Raw genomic sequence first — 14,570 nt, forward strand, 5'->3', positions numbered from 1 at the left:
AGCAGTTCTTCCGCCACGCACACTCCCCCCACACCCGTCTTCCCCAAACACCTCGCAGGTCCCGGGGGGAACGAAGCACGAGCTCGCAGGAGACGCCTCTGCCGAGGCGCGCGTGGGATTTGAGCTTCAGCTTCCCGCGTCTCGCACCCCCGAACCGGCAGACAGCCGACGCGGGGCGCGTCCCACCTCGCGAGGCCCCGCCGCAGCCCACCTGCTTTGGGAGACCCGGCAGGACCCCACTAACACCGGTGGGGGAGCGCCGTGCCGGTACAGCCCAGCGCGAACGCGCCGCTCGCCAGCGCCACGGCCACCGGGACCTCGGCAGGCAGAGCCATGCAGGGGCAGGGGCCGAGGTCCTCTCGCAGCTCGATGGCACCTCGGCAGGCGATGTGGGGGGCTAAGCTTTCTCTTTAGATGCCGAGAGGGCAACCGGACGTTCTGGATGGTAGCAGGAAAAGAAGGGTTAAAGGTCGATATTATGTTGGGGAATTTATGGTAGTAGAACATTGCCTCGCTCAGACAGGTGAGGTCTGGCTTCTCTAACTCGACGCTTCTTTCTGCTTGACGGTGGGAGAGCAAAACTCCTTTCGCCTTAGTAATTTAAACCAAGCTGTCATCTACCCGAATACCGCAATAAAAATAGTAGCAATCATTTGGACTCTCTTTCCACAGAAACACTTGAGACAGAAGTGACCACCGCCGCTCCGAAACAAGCACAAACAATAGTTTTATCCTACTTACGTATTGGCTATTCTGCCTTGATTAGATTTTGAGAGAAGTTTCTGTACATGAAGGCACTGCAGAAAACAAAATAAGTAGCTCCAAAAGACGGCATTTCCTTCCAGAATTTTCACAAGTTGGAGAGAGACCAGGGGAATGCCAAAATTCCTATTTCTCCTCTTGCTATTTCTACTCCTATAGATGCTGCTATAACAACATCCAACAGCTTTTGTACCAACCGTACAACCATTTCAGAGGTACAGAGCTTTTTGTTTCCCTATGGGAGGAGCTTATTGTTACCTCTCCTTTGACTATTTTTAATTTCTGGGAGTAAGAGGAAGCAAATGATGTAAGACTAAAGACATGATAATAATGCCCCCCCCCGAAGGCCGTCTATTCAGCGAGTGTAAATCACTTCCTCTGGAGACGTCAATGAAAATGTGAAGATTTACAGCAACGTAAAGCATTCCTACAAATAATCATTAAAAACAAATGAACAACAACAACAATTAAAAAAACCAACCCCAAAATGCTGCTGCAGGCTACAGTGAACCATCCCTTTCCCAGTCTGCTGCTACCAAACCAAGCTCTGGCATACGTAGATTTTGTTCCGTGTGTAGGTTCCCAGTAATTTTATAGATTGATCCTCTGCTGTTTTCACTCATCAGCCAGCACGTGCAGCAAAGCAGGTGTATGTGTACGTACACATACGTGTGTGTGTGAGTATATACGTGTACGCATTCCTCCCAGACTTGTTCATATAAAACCAGCAAAAGAACGGATTTGTCCTACTCCCTAGTAACAGCACTAACACCTTATTTTTGTTTAATATTAAAATATTAGCTGTTTTGCTTTTGTTATTGAATCACGTGAATGTAATTATCACATGAATGCTTCTCACTTCCATAATTTTGCTCCTCCCATCAGCAGTATTTCAAGAGGTGTCATACCGCACAAGAGGACGAAAAACTGGGGACACCAGAGGAAGTGCCTCTTCTTGCGGCAAAAAGCCTGGCAGGATGACACGGGCAAATCAGGTCCCAAAATTTTCCTTTGCTGTAGTCCTAACACTGCGTTCCCACCATTTCAGGGGAAAGCCCATGACTTCCTTCCAGTTCAAAAAGGTCAAGGAAAGAACAGAGGAAAGCATCCGCTATGAATAGGAATAATTTTCTTTAAAAAAATCAGACTCATGATGGGAAAGAAAAGTTATTTTTCACGAATCCAGGTTAAATAACAACCAAGCGTTTCATTCCATACTCATAGAATCACTTCACGGTCACATTTCTGCCCTGTAAGCTTCGAGTTTCTGTCTGTAGCTCACATCCTGCCACCTATTATAGAAAAAATGTGCTAGAAACCATTTAGAGATAATATATATTTCTTTTTTTGTCTTCCAGGTCTTTCATACTGTCTCCTACCAAATGTGCCTTCCATTTTCACATGACTTGTTCACCTCTAAGGGGATGAAGGAAGTTTAATCCTTATAATCCATTCACTCCTCTGCTTCCGCAACTAGGGAAAGTGCCACTGGCAGCATTTAATGCATACATTGGTGATGAGACTGATTCCATCACTTCATTTTCTATTGACCGCTGAATGGGAAGTTACCTCCTTAAAACAAATGCTTTCTCTTTGAATAACCTGCGACAGTTGTGGACTGAAAAATAAAATTAAAATGGATGGCTGAGCAATAATTGCTTAACTCCCTGCTTTGTGGAGATTCCCAAATAGCAAAAATGTCAAGTAAAAACCTAAAATGTCTGCCTAGAGTATAGCAGCCTTGCTGAAAAGCAATGTTCTTTAATTTTAAGGTTCTTCTGTTAATTCTTCAGTGCTGCACTAAGTGTATGTAAAAACTATACAGTCTGAAAGGCAGAAAAGAAGATACAAGGTCTCAGTTAACATCCCAAGGGAGCTGATTATACATACATTGCAGAATGCAGTATTGTCTTGCCCTAGATGACTTTAAGTTTTTCATTTAAATACTTTCCTAAAAATTGTTCCACGAAGACTTCTACAAATAGCAGGGACAAGAAGCCAGGCAGCACCGTGTGAGTGCACCTTCAACCGTGGTGTCCCAACCGTACAGTTTGTCTACTCCCGACGTTTAAAGTCAGCGAGGTAAAGAACATCGCTTCTCTCCTGCCAGCACCACTCAGAGTGTGCAGGTGATAAGCAGCTGATAGCAAATATAACCAAACTACTCTGCTTCTAGTAAGGGGACCGAAGAAAAGAACTTGATTAATGGAAACGGAAATTAAGATGACAAAAACCAGCGGCACTTTCAAAATGGGCCCACTGTAGATGTACACAGTCATCTCCGAATCCATTTTACTGATACGGAAGAATGCAGAATTAAGGGAGAGGATACCCAGGACTCCCGAGTCAAATTCCCCACTACGACACAGAACCAAACATTGATGTTCATTTCTGGATTTATCAAACTTCATTTTAAAAGAAATTTAAACTTCTCATTTGAAACCGCTCCAGGGTATCGGTGGTCTGATAGTTAGAACTCTTCCTGTAATTTCCAGCAAACTGTGCTCATTATCCCCGTTATACGCATTTGTTTTGCTTCTTTACTCTAATCTTGAGCTCACATAATTATTTTCCTCCCCTGTATAAAAACTGTGTAATTGTCACTTTCGTGTCTTTCCGTTAACAGCCTCTCCATTCCTCTTAACATCCACGTGGTCCTTTTCTGCATCTGTTCCGTCCATCTGCCGGAAAGCATTTATCTGAATGTGGGCGATCGCTGGGCTCCAGATAAGGTCTCACTAATGCCATACACTTTGACATTAACATTTTCTACATGTACAGGAAAACCCTCCCCCAATACTTTCTAGGACACCATCTCTTTTTTTATTTTCTCAGCCACACCACGTAGCAGCACGCTGTCATTCCGCTGCTGACTGCTACGCCGACTACCAATTCTCCACTGAAGTGATGAGCTCTTCTAGGAATAAGTTGTGATTAGCTTCTATTTGCACCACTAAATCTCATCTAATTCTATTAATCTCAGTTTTGATTCATCTTGTTGATACATGGATATTCCAATCCTTCTCTCTATCGATACAGTCCACCGGTTTTGTGTCGTAAGATTTTATCACTGCAGTTCTACTTTCTCACTAGTGTCACTAAGGAAAAACTTAAATAATTTCCAATACAGTCTTTAAAAAATCCAGTTCACAGCCTCCTTTCCATCAGTACATTCCCCTTCCACCTATTATCTGTCAGTGCATTCCCAAGTCACCTTACAATGTAATTAATCCAAATTTTCTCCACTTTACGTAACTTCCTCACATGGTACAATATCAAACACTCTCCTGACAATGAAACATATTCAATCTGGCGTATTTCCTCTCTCTAGAAAATCCTAGCATAAGGTGACAAGTTAGTCTGGCACAGTCTCTCGTTGCTAAAGCTATGTTGCATTTCATCCCACCTTTGATTTTTCTCCGTGTCTCTTATTTTGCCCTTCAAAAACTGTTCTACAGCTGAGTGTGCTATGGCTACCAGATCAGATCATCTGTATTACACATCTTGTCTTTCCATTGGGTACCCTCAACTACTTGCCCCCCTTTACATGTAGCTTCCACTGCTTAGATAGTATTTAAAGTTAGATTGTACATTTTTGGAAAGGGGGTATATTGTATTTATTGTGCTAATGCACTTCCATTGCCACTGAAATAAGAAAACAGAATCCAGTAAAATTAATTTCCTATTGAAGAACTGGAAAAGCAATGGTTCTTTTCAGATGGGAATAGTGGGCCACATGCTAGGAAGTTTAAAACACCTTACAATACATTATTCACATTTTCCTTGTCTTGAACTTTTATTTTGTTCTGGACTTGCTGATTTTGTATCTCAAGTCACCTTCAACAGCTTAACTCTGCAAGCCCAAACCACCAGGGGTTACAAAACACGCACTCAGACACTTACCCCTTTTTTGTGTCTACCCAACAATTTCTTTTATAAGCAAAACAACATTTTTCCTCCACCAGAACAATACCTCCCCCCCCAAAAAATCATTTCTTTGCTATCTTTCTTCCGAGAATTACACGCATCTGGTGTACTTTAAGGACTGTATTTCAGCTGATGATCACTGGCAAAATCTGATGTGCTTTCGGACACAAATACAAACAGGTTTGTAGCGCTCCGCACATACCTCCTCAGAACTGAACTGTAACATGTGCAATAGAAAACAAACCGATTACAGCGTCTTTCCCGTTTTTGTTTGACGTCAGCAGTGTTATTTTCTTTGCACACCTTCATTTATTAGTTAACAAATAAATTGTTTTCTTCTGCATTTCAAGAGGATGACTATTACCAAGAAAAAGAAACTACCTAACAAGAATCTCTCCCGTTCCATTCCCATGAGAAGTTTAAGCGCGCTCAGCCCCCGGTTCAGCTAACTGCTGATGCACGGCACCACCATCTTTCAAGATTTGCCTTCAAAAAGTAAGGAGGGAAAAAAAACCCAAACAAAATTTACCAAATTCACTTCAGACTGATTTATTTCACGTACTATTATTTGTCGTTCATTTCATACATAAAATGAGGTACCTCCAGCTAATGAACAAATTCCTTTGAAACATCAGAATGTTTAACACGAAGCTGATTTTGCACTTTGGGCCCACTATTAGCATAAGTTAAATTCGCATGTAATATTTTTTTCTCCTTTTTCTTCCCTCCCCGCTTTGTCCGCGGAGAAAATCCCTTGCTACCAGGTAGACTACCAAGTCCTGTTTGCTTCACGGGTCTGTCCCTCCACAACTTCAACACACTTCAGCACCTTCACGCAGCTTAATTCTTCCCTTTCATATTAAAAAAAAAAAAAAAACAAAAGCAAAGCCCAAACAAACAAGCTTGTAGATAAAAACTGAGACCCCCTCCTGCCACGTGCAAGCGTTGGTATCCGAGCAAGCGGAGGCCGCAGGCGGGCATGGCTCTTCCATGTGTGCAGAGCTGGCCAGAAAGTGGAAGCAGAACTCGGCACACGCCGTCAGCCCGTGAGGCAGCGCCTCGGCCCCGCGCAGCCACCGGAGCAGAGGGGACGCCGAGCCCCGAGCGGGAGCCGCGCAGGCGAGCCGCACGTCGTCTTTAAAAACAGCGGCTCCCGCCCGGGGGGCAGGGGCTCTGGGCGAGCCCGCAGGCGGGCCGGGCCGCGCCGCTGCCCCGCCGGAGCGCGGCTGCCCGCCAGGCCGGGCCAGGCCCAGGGCCCCGCGGCGGCTTCCGGCCTGACCCGACGGCCCCCGCCCGGCCGGTGCCTGCGCCCCGGGGCGCTCCGCAGCGCACGGCCGGCACCGCCGCGGGAGCTCAGCCGCGGGCAGAAAGGGACGGAGGCAGGCCGCGGCCGCCCCGCTCCCCGGCGGGCACGGCGGGCCAGCGCCTCCGCCGGCCCCAGGGCACCAGCCGGCCCGGCCGGCTCCGGGGGAACGGGCCAAACCCGCCACTGACCTGCCGGCGCCTGAGGCGGGCCCCCGGCCGGGCCGCGCCGGCCCTCACGGAGCGGGGGATAAAGCCAGCGCTCCTTGAGCGGCGCCGGCCGGGCCCGGGCCGCCCCAGCGCGGCGGCTGAGGGCAGGCAGGCCCGGGGCGCCCGGCCCGCCCGCGCTCCCGCTTGGCGGGACAGAGGCGGCCCGCCATGGCGGGCGGGCGTCGCGGCGGCGTTTACGACAGCTCCCGGCATGCCGCGGCGCCTACAAGTCCCAGCCTGCCCGGCCCCGCCGCCGTTAACCCTCTGCGGCGCCGAGGCGCCTCCGCAGCCGCGGCCCCTCGCCGCCCGCCCGGCCCCCCCCGCCGCTTCCGCGCGGCGGGCCCTCCGCCGCCAGGCCGCCCGGGGCCCCGGCCCGGCTCCTCCGCGGCCCGGGGAGGGAGAGCCGGCCCGGCCCGGCCCGGCCCGGCCCGGCGGCGGTGCCTGCTCCGAGCGGCCCGGCCCAGCCCCGGCCCGCTGATGCTGTGGCAGGTCTCTGTACTCCTGCAGTCTGGTTTCTGGTCCCAACTAGTGCTGGTTCTTACTGGCGGTGCTACTAACTGCCCGCTCCCTGCCAGTGGATAAAAAGCAGGTGAAATATCTTCGTCCAACTGTTTGGGGTTTTTAAATTTTTGTTTCAAAAGACAAATTGTAGAAAGTAAATTAACTCAAAAATAGCCTTACAACCCCCAGAAAACTTTGGGACGAAGTTACCAGGAAATGCTGGGTTATCCTGCAGTGAAAGTAATGTGGAAACTCGGTCACGCTATCATGTTCTGTCCTCCTTCCCATATGCTCTTCATATAGGTGCTCGGTATACGTATGACTAACACAAACAGCACTTTTTCAGCGCCTCTCTTAAAATACGTAGCAAATGATGTGCGTACCACTAACCCACTGCGAACTAAAAAATAGCCCAGAGAGTCAGAATCCATTTTTAAAGTCAGAGAGGGACGGGGGCAGATAGCACAAGTTCATGCAGAAGCAGCACCTCAGTCAAACCCACTGGGTCTCCCCCGACCCCCCTCCGCAGCTCGGCATCCACGACGCGCCCCGCGCGCAGGCAGAGCTCATCCCCTATACATCTATTTTATTTGCCATATTTTTTTACGAAAGCCTCGTGCAGCAAATACAAGTCAAATGGCTCTAATTTGTAGTGCTACAAACTGTAACATGCTCAGACGTGTAACTGCCTGACAGACTACACAGAAATCTGGCTTGTGCTCCAACCTCTGAGACAAATGCAAATATCCAGAAACATTCTGCCATTTCTCCAAAATTAAAATACTAAGTAAAACAAACCTACTGCCAGATTTTTCATGCAAATACTTCTTTTTAAAAAATAAATCACTACAAATCTATTATTTATTTCATACCATAAACAACACAGAGGAAAGAAACACATATACGTGGTCCTTTTTAAAAAAAAAAACATCGATAAGAAAAGCACATATACAGCTCTTTTTTTTAAGTTTATTTTTTAATACCTTGTCCCTTAAATCAGCGTACAAGCCAATAGTTTTATCTCGAGAAAACACAATTGGAAAGCCTTTTTATGTTGGACTGTTTTTCAGACACTTACAGGAGGTTTTTAAAGACAATTCACAGCCATGCTATTCCAAACAGCACAAATACAATTATTTAGAATTTATTCCTTACTGTGGCAATTTTTACTTTGGTATATTTTTCAAAATTTCCTGGTAAAACACAATCAACTGCCATCTAGCTTAGCGCACCTACGCTGTTACCTCTTTCTCTACATTTTGTCTTTACAAATCAACCACAAACATTTTAGAAGTATTTTACATATATATAATAAAGTCTTAAAAAGGACAATACCACAAGAGAAATGCTCAAAACCAAACTGAAGGTGTAAATGACCACCTCCCATGTGCCAGACGTACCTACAAAATCCCTGCTCACTGGTACAGGATTATACATTCCGTAATGAGTTCGGCCTTTTTGTATCTTGTACTATTTTAACACCCCAAATTTATAGATTTTTAAAATTGGCATGTTAAAAGGGCTTTATTTAAGGATTTCAATGAAAATAGTGTTATGTTTTGTCATATTACCATAATCCTCCTTTTTAAATCACTTAGAATTTCAGTATAACCTAATTAAGTAATTTTAAGTAAGTCTTAACCCAAATACATAGATCTAATAAAAATGTATTTTGCAAACAGGGAAAATGGACTTTTAAAATGGATTCCTCAGGTATGAACAAAGATGCTGAAACATTTTCTCCCCACAAACTTTGAGATCTGAACTATTTCACAGCACTTACATTTAAAAACCAAAATGCTTCTAAGAAAACAAATTTCACCAAATATCAAGCATAATGTTTCATTCCAATTTTATTTGTTTATTCCTTTTATATTTAAAAGAAATCTTTCCATTTTCCTTGCCAAAAAAAGGAGGGAGACTAGGGGAAGGAAAATACTGCAAAATCCTAGCTCCCTATCTTCACGTATTTTTTATTTCAAAGCTCTTCTAACAGCAGTTTATACGTTTTTTAGATATTGTATATTATTTTGCCAGTGGAAATATTAGTATTTGTATTTTTGCCTTTTAAAAGGCTAAAGAACAACATTATAGATTTTAGAGACTTCTAACCATTTTTAATCTCTCTCTTTTTTAAATGCTACAAACACCCCATTTGGTAAATGGGATTTACATTTCTCTCTTGTCTAAATTATCAGAGTTGAATCAACAATTCAAAACAGAAAGAACAAGTGATGTACCGTAATACAACAGCAAGTCCAACACTCTAACACAGCTCCTCTCTCTATTGGTGTATAATAAGCTTACACAAAGCATACAACATCTCAGAAATACAGCCTCTTTCCTGATCAGAAAATTTTACTTATTGACTAATTTGACCTGAAGGAATTGCAGTTTCTCAAAAAGCATCCTACCTATAGCTTTATGCCATTCACTGACTCTTGCTTAATTAACCAGCATGCTTTAAAGACAAGTATCGTTCCTTCAACTTAATCAAAACAGACTCTTTTTAATTGCTACCACATCAAATATATTTGTCAATACAATAAAGCCACGTACAATCAGAAAGAACTAATTTTTTTAGCCCTGTCTTTGACCAACCATAAATTACAGCATCCACTTCCAATTTATTTGCTATTCTAATATGAGGGGAACTGCAACACACACCACAGCTCACAAATACATCTCTCCTTCTAAAACATCCTATCATTTGCATCTTTTAATAGGAAAATCCAGTACAACACCGTCAGCACTGCTGTTCTCCTGCAACCGACCGGACTTGAGAGGGACTTGGCATTAACTTCCCTCCCTCACAACACTTTGCCTCCTCACCTCTCTCAAAAGAAAACAAAAATATTTGGGTTTGTCTGAAATGTCAATAAACTCCAAAACCGAAAAGGCCAAAAGGTCAGGTATTATTTAATCCGAACAGAAAAGTCATTTGCTCTCGCGGTCGAAAGCCGTCAGTAACAGCACGTTACCTGGGAAGTGATGCTCGCTTCCCCGGGACGGCCGTCCTTCTGTCCAGAGCAGGGGCTGGGCCGCGCTCCCTATAACCTAAGAAAAAAGAGATTTAAATTATTATATGCTTAGACCCATTTCTGCACATTCAAATTAGCTGGCCCTCCCAAGGCTTTGTATCTCCTGGTCCGAAAAGCATTTTAAAAACTCCTACTACATTCTAATTAAAGCCCTCAAAATTGTTTTTGATAAGTCAGGTACACGTGTCAAAAATCAGCTCCATACGTGGCCAGTCGAAGCACCAGATTCCCCAGACCTGGTTTTCAGTTCTCAGAGGCCTGTATACTGCTGCATGCTCCATCTCATTAGCAACATTTAATCTGCAAATGACATGACCTTATATTAAAAAAGAAAAAAAGAATTTATTTTACATATATCGAACTCTAATTTTTTTTTTAAAGCCATTTATATGAGGGACAGAGTCCTGAGTTGTTCCTTCCCATGGCAACTTTTCCCTCCCCTGTTTTAAAAGCTGAATAACTTCTCAGATAAATATGGTGTTTGCTTTACCCGTTTTTCTGTGATTTCTGTTATTGTGTACGTATTTGTGATGCTGCAGAATTTACACAGGCCTGTAGTTTTGAGACTTCCATCTCCTCCCTTCACCTGCGAGGAAGATACCAGCTAAAATCACTGTCTATACACCATTTTTATGCCCTTTTTCCCTCTAAACTTTTTCAAACAAACGTGAGAGGGAAACAAAGTTAAGATAATGAGTACAAATTCACGGCGTACTACATTTCCAAAAAAAACCTTGTTTCAGTTTGTCATTTAATAAGCATTATCAATGTAAGTCATGGTCAGAAAGCCTCAGCACTGTAGGGTGTAGTATTTATGACTAAACTGCTTTTTTTTTTTTTTTAAGAAAAAAAAAAAGATATGCCTGTGTTGAAATCTTTTCTTCCATCTTTTACCCTTCTCCTTCCACATATTTTACCCTCCTCATACTGCTTAGATCCTAGCGGACTGTTGCCGCACATGTATTTTTCCACCCAATTTCCTAGACATTGACAAATGTGAACCAAGGAAGCATTTTGCACAATGTTAACTTATCTAAACCATTTCTTTCCTCCAGTCCCTCTTTTTCTCCATGGCACCCTATGCTTTTTTTTACCCTCTGCTATTGCTTTGTTTGGTCTTTGCCCACTTTTCTGTACATTTGTCTCCTGCTGATCCTATTAGACCGGGCAGGAAGAACTGAACGTCTCTCTCTCCCATTTGCTACGCCGTCTCTCATTTTTTAGTGTTTAACAGATTAAACACATTCTACCGTCATTTTCATATATTTTTCAAGATGGGTTTTTTTTTCCCTTCTCTAGGAACTTGCTGATTACAGTCACCCATACTTTTGCAAAGCAAGGTGAGCCCTGTCCTGCTCTAGTACCTGCTCCTGTCGGCATACTAAGTGTGAATGACTCGCAAGCCTGTGATGCAAAGCATGAAAGAGGAAAAGGGGGTAACATGCAGAGATGCCCCTTAACATCGTAAAGAAAAAAATAGACATTTTTAACTGATTCTGACTTTTTAAAGAGATACCATCAAGAGAAAACACCTTTCTTGGGGGAAATCTTTATCTAGATCACTAGCAACACTTTTCTACACTAATAAAAGTAACGAAAATTTTAAAATTCAAATTTACTGTTCAGCATCACCTGTTTAGGATTTACTTTTCTGCATTTCCCTCAGCCTGGGGAGTGAAAGTCACCTGTTGGTTTCACTTTTGTTCTCAGCCAGTTTCACTTTCATGCACTGGCAGAATCTTTTCTATTTTCGGTTCAGCAGTGTTAAAGAAGACATTTACATTTTTAAGCAATCCTCATTACACTGATAATACGAACAATTCATGTCCATCTCTTTCCCAGGACACTAAGAAAAAATAATTTGGGGGCCTAAATGTAATGGGCAGCATCCTTCTAAAGGAGCAGCTTTCACCTGTCTCATGTTAGGTTGTGATCTGCTCCTTCTTTCCCTGAAATCAATAGGAAATGTGCCATTAACTTCACTGACAGCAGGATCAGGCCTCTGGGTCTGTAATCTGCCACAAAAGAATGCCATATGCAGACCAATATATTCCTTATAACAGACAATGTTTGCCTTCCATTATTTTCCTATGCAAACTCAAGGGAAAAAACCAGCCCCTGCATTTACCTTCCTGTATGCTTGTAAATCAGCGATAAATACCCTTCCTGACGTCGGCCTAGGAAATCAGAGGGCATCTATCCACTCTGGTTTGCATGGGGAGGGAACCACTGTACCTCCCTGCTACCAACTGCCAATAACGATTTCTCCTCCTTGCGCCGAGCGCAAGCTACACGGAACACCCCAGCCCACACAGAGCCCTTACGGTCTGGCACCGGCACCTTGGTTAATCAAAGTCCCCCAAGCACATGCTTCTGTAACCCTCATTTTTTTCAGGATAAGCCACAATGCTTTCAGAAACCAGAACTATCCACAGCAGAAAAAAAAATGGCTTCCATTTATATTTCCAAAACCTGTATCTTCCCTTCTGTATTACCTTCCCCTCCCTATGGCGCAGACCCCAAGACGCAGCTGTGCACTCACATGTACGCATAGGCAGGCACATATACATACAACGAAATCTTCCTCTAGCTACCAAAGCACTGCAGTTTCTGTCTTCATAGACGTAAGGGCTTCTGAGACATTGAGACTTAATGGAAAGACTTAAGGGTTTACAGGAGCCCCGCAACATTCACTTTTTCAACTTCTTTCCTAGAAATTCTGTGTCCCACAAGCACACACAGAAACTGTCACTAGCTGCTTACAGAAATTATTGTCCTGTTTACATGCCAAAAGTTAAATCTTAAAAGCTTACGTATGCAACTCCTGTGAGAATACTTGTATCTCAGTTTTATTTACCCTACTGTTTTATTTCACCGTATGAAACGAATAAAAATGGAGAATTGCATTGCGATCATTTACCCCTCTGCTTCAGGGACGCACACTTTTCTATCCCAGTAGACTGTGGTACTACGTATTTGACTTATATTATCACGTCACGCATCTGGAGACGAGCAGCTTCCACAGCATCATGTAGCACATGTTCCCATTTTCTCTTTTTCTGGATGCCACGACACAGAAGAGGAGTAACCGCGCTCTCAAAGAATTTCTCTCTGCCCTCCTTCCCTACCTCCACCTCTCCTCTCCTTTCCCCAGAAGACATCTTTTGTGTTTCCAAGGCCAATTCCACACGAGACTTACACGCACACCTCATTTCGAGCACACGGACAGACCCCTGCGTTCAGTGGGGTTATTCACCCCCCCAGGTCAACCGCACCTCGAAGTGCTTCGGTGCCATACACAGGCCGACCACTATAATCACCCGGGTCACAGAAAACTCCGTTTACCGGAAAGCAGGATCACAACAGTGACTTTCACAGACTCGCAACACGCCACCTCCACGTCCCAGCACAGCCGCGTTCCTCATAAGTGCCGAAATTCACTCTTCCCTAACTGCAATGTCCAAGACTTGTTTGTCCCCAACGTCCCAACTTGCAGCGGCGCTGTCGATGCAGGGTTTTGGTGGGGGTCAGCTATCACACAGATTTTGCACCAGCCTTCACCCAGGGCTGCATCTCCCCCGTGACAAAGTGTCCCGGGAGAAAGGCTTTGCTGCCGCTAGCTTTTAGGGCAAAGACCCTGAATCGTATCCATTTCTTTAAGATACGATGAAGCTTAACTTGAGCGGACACTCGTGAAATCAGTAAATATCCATCAATTAATATTGATAGGTCATTACCAATGAGAGAAATAATTACAGGGAAATACAAGGGCCTATTTCACAATGGTTCCTTTAAAGGACGTGTTTCATAACTTAGCCTTGCTCTTAAATGCTGCTCTTGGTGCACTCGTAGAAATTATTTCCTTATGGAGCATCCTGCCCTGTATTTTACCTGGCTTTTATATAAATATTTACTATACCTTTTTGTGTTACTTAAACTAACCAGGTAATTTTAGCTGTGCGATCGCTATTTATCTTTTATCCTCTGATATTAAGGATATTAAGGGCTCACAGCAAGTATTATCAACGAACCCTTCAAAACAATATGAGTGTGGCAGGGGGGCAGAAGACACTTACAGGGGAAAGACGATGGAAAGAGGGTTGGTGTTCTTACTTAATGTTGTACTAACTGCTGCAGTGCAAGGACGGGAACTGCCCACGAGGTGCCTTGCCTAGCCACGCCAGCAGTCTTGAAGGGCTCTGCAGCCTCTCCTTGGGGTTCCCGATGGTCTGCAGCCCTCTCCCGCAGGTCCTGCTGCAGCGCAGGCGGTTATCAGGGGCGGCCGGCTCCCCTCTCCTTTTCCCATCTGGAAACAAGGAGCGGAGCAATTATTAACAAATACTCATTAATGTATTTGTTTTGGAAGGCATCAGCCATAACCCCTGGTGCTATGTAATCGTCACATTATTAATAATAATTGTAGCGGAGAGTAACTGTCATGACAGGTCGGTTAAACTGAGACAGAGAGACGTGAACGGGTCAAACAGCGTCTGTGGCAGGTGTAGGGAGGGCAGCCTAGGATCGCTGACTCTTCACCTCTTTCTCACTCTAGTTCAGTCTCAAACACACCGGACTTTAGCCCGTCTTTACATTTTCCTGAGCTCTTAAGCAGTGCCCTGATCCCAGCTCGATGGGGCGTTCACGCAGGAGCACGGCAATAGCCAGGCTAGCTGCTGGGGAGGGGATCCGTGGAGCGCATCCCGATCGCATTGAGGACCCCGACTTGTGCCTGCGAGCCAACAGCATCTTACTGTTTGCACCAGGGGGGTGACAGAGATACAGTGAGTGCTACAACACAGGTATTATAAATGTCATCTGGCCCTACTT

The 14,570-nt window shown here is 44.6% G+C and overlaps 1 long non-coding RNA gene across 2 annotated transcripts in view; it reads right to left on the reverse strand.

The window, feature by feature from the left end:
• Nucleotides 1-14,570, reverse strand: part of LOC142083145 (uncharacterized) — a 67,276-nt gene that overhangs the window by 5,530 nt on the left and 47,176 nt on the right. The window contains exon 3 of one of the 2 annotated variants that reach the window (XR_012673991.1): nucleotides 9,684-9,759. This is a non-coding gene — a long non-coding RNA (uncharacterized LOC142083145). Of the gene's footprint in view, nucleotides 1-6,183; nucleotides 6,386-9,683; nucleotides 9,760-14,570 lie in introns of those variants that run through there. The other variant, XR_012673990.1, reaches the window with a different exon arrangement.

The sequence above is a fragment of the Calonectris borealis genome, chromosome 5 (genome assembly GCF_964195595.1).
Source record: "Calonectris borealis chromosome 5, bCalBor7.hap1.2, whole genome shotgun sequence".
NCBI classification, from domain to species: Eukaryota; Metazoa; Chordata; class Aves; order Procellariiformes; family Procellariidae; genus Calonectris; species Calonectris borealis.